Consider the following 6,473-nt stretch of genomic DNA (forward strand, 5'->3'; position numbering starts at 1 on the left):
TTTAAAAGAGACTTCAGATACAGTATTAGGGACCACAAAGGTCTATATAAAAGACTTCAGATACAGTATTAGGGACCAATAAGGTCTATATAAAAGAGACTTCAAATACAGTATTATGGGACCACTAAGGTCTATATAAAAGATACTTCAGATACAGTATTAGGGACCACTAAGGTCTATATAAAAGAGACTTCAGATACAGTATTAGGGACCACTAAGGTCTATATAAAAGATACTTCAGATACAGTATTAGGGACCACTAAGGTCTATATAAAAGAGACTCCAGATACAGTATTAGGGACCACTAAGGTCTATATAAAAAAGCACCATGTCATTGGACCTTTAAACATTGTTAAGAGTATTTGGATTCAGTTTTAATCCTTGTCCTTGTTTCAGTTGGTTTTACTGAAAAACATTAATGTCCTGTTTTAGACTGTTAAGGTTGCCTGACTTTACTAATGCATGTTTGATTTTTTTTGTTAAGTTGTAAATTTAATAAAATCTTTACTGCAACATTTGTCAAACACTCTTGTGATGGTGCCTTAAGTTTTTCAGGAGGAAAGTGAGTGGTTATTTTTAACAAGCTGACTTTTTCTACGTAAATAAAAGGCTTATTTCTCTCAAACATTGTTCCGAAATCTGTGGAAGTCTGTGTTAGTGAGCACGTCTCCTTTACCAAGATAATCCTTCCACTTCACAGGTGTGGCATATCAAGATACTGATTAGATAGCAGGGTTTTTGTGGCTTTACTCTAAAATGTGCAGTTTTACTGTATTTGGGAGGGGGGGTCCAAAAACCAGTCAGTTTCTGGTGTTATGGTACCACAGATTTAGACAGATTTGTGAACATTATTTGAGAGAAATTAGAAAGAAAGATATTCTGGGCCCTTTCTTCTCCAAACGTACCTTTGCTCATTCCGGCCAAAAAGTTCCATTTTAACCTCATTGGACCACAGAACTTGTTCCCACAATGCATCAGGCTTGTCCATACGTTCATTTGCAAACTTCCAACGCTGATTTTTGTGGTGAGGATGTATAAGAGGTTTTCTTCAGATGACTCTTCCATGAAGACCATGTCTGTACGAGTATCTCTTTATAGTGGACTGGTGTACCAACTCCAGTGTCTGCAGGTCTTTCTGGATGGATCGGGTAGTCTAACAGGGGTCTGGACTTGCTTTTCTCCCAATCCTGCAAGCGGTTCTGTCCCAAATAGTTTTTGGTCTTCCAGATCTTAAACTTCCACTGGTCCTGATGACGGCCATTTCCTAATTCCATTCCCAACAGAGGATATTGGCATCTGAAAACGCTTTGCTATCTTCTTCTAGCCTTCTCCTGCTGTTGGAGCGTCAACTATTTTCAGTTTCAGTTTTCTAGACAACTGCTTAGAAGAAGCCATGGTGCTGATTGTTGGGGGGGGTCAGATGAGTCTGGGCTTTTAAAACCTTCAGATTGACATCACCTGGTCTTTCCAGACGATGATTGAGAACAGTCCATGACACTGTCAGGTGTCAGCTTTCCAAAGGGGGGGGGGGGCATGCTAGAAATTCTGCAGGGGGGTCCAAACTTTTGCAGATGCCATTTTTTTTGTTTTGATTTGAGTTGGGTTGTCAAAAAAATAGTCTTACTTGAATCTGTTAAATGGAAGGAAGATTAGTGGTTAGCGTCTGAAGCCAGGGTGTTCTGTGTCACGAAGGCGGCTTTCCCTTAACCTGGCTAGCTCATTGTAACTCATGCCAGTGGTCCTTTGGGGGGGTCCCAGTTGGTACCTTACCTGCAACGTGATGCCTACAGTAAGCTGTACTTTAACAGCACGGCATAATTAATACCATCACAGCTTAAGCAGCAGAATCGCAGGCACAGGCAGAAATTGCAGGGGGTCAGGACACATCCCCGTCTGATCAGTAAAGCCATGCTGTGTCCTGTAAATAATATACATTTGAAATAATTGTGTAAGTAGTAAAACAATACTAATACAAAGGTGGCAAATTTAAGTTTGGAAACAATTTAGGTCACCCCTTCCATGCCTCACAATGGTTTGGTCCACTGCTTGGTTTGCTCTCTTTACAAGACAGTACACAGAAGTGTGGTTGGACTCGTGGGAGAGAACTAATTAAGTCCTACACTTTCTGTTATAAAAAGAAAGTGTAAGAGCTTACTGTAGGCATTACGTTGCAGGTTTTTTTGTCATGGGAACCTATATCAGTTATGCAATAAATCTATTATTATATCTATCATTGAACTACTGAAAATGTGTGGAGTGTTCTCTGGACATTTGTCCACGCTGGCTCTAAAAGAAGTTTCTATAAATCACACACATACAAATCAGTATGATGTTCACTTGCATAGGAAATGTGCTATAATTTCTTTAAACCATAATGTTACCACTTGTAACATCATTACATTACTTCATCTGTTTTCCACTGGTGGTACATTGCATCTAATACAATTAGGAAATTGATTTGTCTGGTATTTATTATATTTCACTTAGTGATTTCCATGTGTCCTTCGTGGTTAGAAAGGATCACACCTAAATGCAGGTCTTGAGAATAACATTTAAATCTGATGCATCAACTTTAAAGTGTATAGAAGAACAGCTCTGTTTGAAATAACGGTCAGATATATTCACTTATGAATTTACATGGTTTGTATTTTTCTGCCAGCATTACTCTCTTGCCTTTTTTGCAGTTAGTGTTGTTTTTTACTGTAATAAAATTCATAGCCAGAAGTCGGCAGCACACAGTATGTTCATCTACTGTGGTAGAAAAGTTAAATGATGCTCTAAATGCATCCTTGCATGGGAACGTGGGTTAACAGAGCAACTTAATAACCACCATTCAAACCCTGGCTCTGTCAAACTTGCTTCATAGCATACCTTCAGGACCACCCACCAAACCAAACATATCATTTCATATAGTGTACAGTATATGTTGAAAGTAAAGCATCATAACGTTAGGGAGTATGGTTCACAGCGACATACATTACAGACAATACATTCAAATCTCTGCAAGAACCTCCATGGTCCAAATGAACATGGCTTGCCTTATCTGTCGATATGTTGCCAGTGCTTCTCCTTCTTTCTTCTTAGAGCTCCCTGAAGTCATGAGCGAGACGAGCTGACGGGCCAGCAGTGTGTGAAGGGAATAAGGACACGTCTAAGGAAAATGCGATGCACCCAGGACCAGTCTAAGGTAAATCAACATACAGTTTGAACACAAATTAAAAAAATTCCACATCATACACAAGGCCAATTCTTTTTAAATGTTGGTGTAGCCCAGAATTTGTTTTTTCATCCATCCGTATGGTCATGGTTTAAATATGTGCTATATATTCTCTTATCTGAAAATGTATTCTGCTTTATATGTCATGTGACAAAAAAGCCCAACTAGGACTGGGACTTCAACCAACCCCATCCATTCATTTATTAACAGTCCTACGTGTCCGTTTCCTGAAAGAAATGCAAAATTGAAGTAAGAAAACCAGACATCCCATAAATTATTTACACTAGGTTAGCACTGTGAGTTTCTATGACATTTCTGTAGATAACAGCTTACATGCAGTTTTGCGTAAAAGACAGCTGTATATGACAACATAACATACAATCAACATAACATAGACCATCCTATATAATAGATACTAACTTGAACCCTTAACATAAAATTCCAGTGGAGGAAAAATATAAAATGGTAGACCTACTCTATTTAATTCACAGTAATAGTGGCTTGTTAATCATGACTTGCGTGTTTTGATATGTACCCATGGATGTTATAATAGCAGAGATAAGATTTTTAAAAATAAGCGTTTTTAGCAGGAAGAATATATTTGGTAAAAACATACACTGAACTTTTAAAAGGGTACACAGACTCTTTTTTTATGTCAACCATTTGGCTATGTGCACTGAGTAACAGAAACATGTCAAATATTAGCATTAGAGACTGGCATTTCAAATGACAAATTTTACTTACATTTAGTCTCTTATCTACCTCGGTTACAAAATCATCTCACCACAAAACAGCATTACGCTTTATCTTTGACATACTGATATATTATCACTGATATTAAACATTTCCAAGCAAAGGTACTTTGAGTTTGCATTGAGTCAAAACCAGTCCTGGTAAACCAGTGATGACATTTCAGCATGTCATTTTTTTTAATTTGTTTTTTGTTTTTTTTAAAGCTACAATTTGACAAGTTTAAAAATGTATGACTATGTTGCCCCCTTTCTATCTGTGTCACCTCTAGTCCAGCATCCCAAGGAACGGTGTCCATATTGGACAGTTACCACCGAGCGATGAACATCAAACGCCAATGTTGCCAATGCAGGAAGTAGTGTGCGCTATATGCAGCTACTCAAAAAAGAAAGGCTCTGGAGGTTCGGGTGGTGGGTGGCCAAGATGTGTGTCTGACTTTGGTACAGAAATCTCATCCCATCAGACCTGCCGCTGACATTTGCCTTTTTACATAACCACGACCGTTCTCTCACCATAGTATTTGCTGTGCTCAGATATTGTAGAAAGGAAGAATTTGAAGGATGCTGTTGCATCCATAACCCAGGATTTTGCAGGATTGTCTACTACTGTCACTTTTGTTGGGTCATCAAATGTTTTTGTGAATAGTTGCACTTAAACACCAAACAGAAACTCCAGCCTACATCCAGACGGCCGTTATCATGCATGGAAGCTCTGCACTTGTGAAATAAATAGGCCGGCGGTAGTAGTCAGTAGTTCTAATCCACAAAGTATTACAGAACAAACAAGCCCCCCCCCCCCCCCCCCCCCCCCCCAAAAAAAAATGCAACTGGAACCAAGAAGGTTTGCATTGTACTGGCACGGTCAGACAGCGATGTCTTTCCATTGTGAGAAGAAAACAAATGGCAAAGGAAAAAACTACAAATAAAGTGCACTAAATGGGTGGCATCAGTTATTGACTTAGGTGAACGGACAGTTGGGCAACGCTGTCACGGGCATCATCAGTTATCAACATCTAATAATACATGAATTACTAGCTGTTGGCCACAGGAGGCTCACGGTCACACAATGGCACATTCTCGTCTGGGTACGTCAGGAACTTTTAATGTGCACAATTTCTCAATCTGGCTTATAAACGGAAAGGTTGAAGGTTGCTACTCCAAAATAACAAGCTGTATGGGTTGGATGTGTACCAGTGACTGATCTCCTGAAGCTAAACATGATAACAGATCAGTTGTGGTTTTACATCACCAGCCTTGTTGAAATCCTGCCTCCTGTTTAGATGAGTACAGCTCCTGTAATCTGAGGCGCAATAGCTAGGTTTGCAGCACGAATGTGCAACCGCAAAATCTGCATCAACTACCGTAGTGAGGCCGTCATCCCCAATCCCCTCTTTAAAAAAGGTGTGGCTAACGAAGAGGCCACTGAATGTGGTTTAGGACTGCATAAAATTAAAGTTATCATCAGTAATACTGTCAACACGGGTTTGTCACAGGCACCCACCAAACCTAATGTCTCCTGTTAGTCCACCTCATTCCATATACCAAAAAGAAATTAATATAAATTTACATTTTGGTTAATTAGCATTTCTGACAACACTGGAAAAGTGGTATTCTGCCACTATTAGCATATAATTGTTCTAGATCTGCGCACTTAATTGTAGAAGATTAACATGCTATATACCTTACTGTTATGTTGACTCACACAGTTGTTTTTCTGTACCAAAACCTTCATAAAAAGAACCCCAGTTTGGTTTGTGAATGTCTGTGGAGATGCCACACCCCATGTTGGAGGATGGAACTGAGGACACTGGACGCCTAGTTGGTCTAACATGTCCAACAGGGTGAGAAAGTGACTGTACCACTGAGCATGTGGACTCAACTATATCCTCATTCACCCGGAGGCGTAACAAGTCCACAGAGAGACTGCTGAGGATTTAACGTGCAAGTCCAACTGTATGTATGTGCATCTTACTACCTGCACGACTGAGACAACTCTACACACAATGGCTATGGTTTTCAACGGTTATTAACTTGCTATTAAGGGTCATTTCAAATTTTAAAAAATGTCAGTGATATCATGAGTGAGACGATGAGTAAGCAGAGTTCCAGACTGACAATGAAACTGGCTCTAATTTGCAAATCCAAACAAATCTAAACCACCAGTTAATGACTTAATGTGTCATTGGATAGTATTAAACCCATTAGAATGATTCCCAAAGGTTAATTATTGGCAGTGACTGGACAATTGGAATTTCACATTAGGCCAGAATCACTGCTGCTGGTAACAAGCCATGTTGGACACAACGTTGACAGGGAACAAATATGAGCCAATAAAAAAGGCTCTGAAAGGGTCCATCTTTACAGACAAGGAAATTCTGGAAAGTCTTGGGAAAGTAGGATAATAAGCTGAAAGAAATATAAAAACTAATTTTAACTCCTACAGTCTGTGCCTTTATATAAACATACAGAACACTGTCATTAGGTTTATCCAATCAATCTGTAATGTA

This window comes from Etheostoma cragini, chromosome 7 (genome assembly GCF_013103735.1).
Source record: "Etheostoma cragini isolate CJK2018 chromosome 7, CSU_Ecrag_1.0, whole genome shotgun sequence".
NCBI classification, from domain to species: Eukaryota; Metazoa; Chordata; class Actinopteri; order Perciformes; family Percidae; genus Etheostoma; species Etheostoma cragini.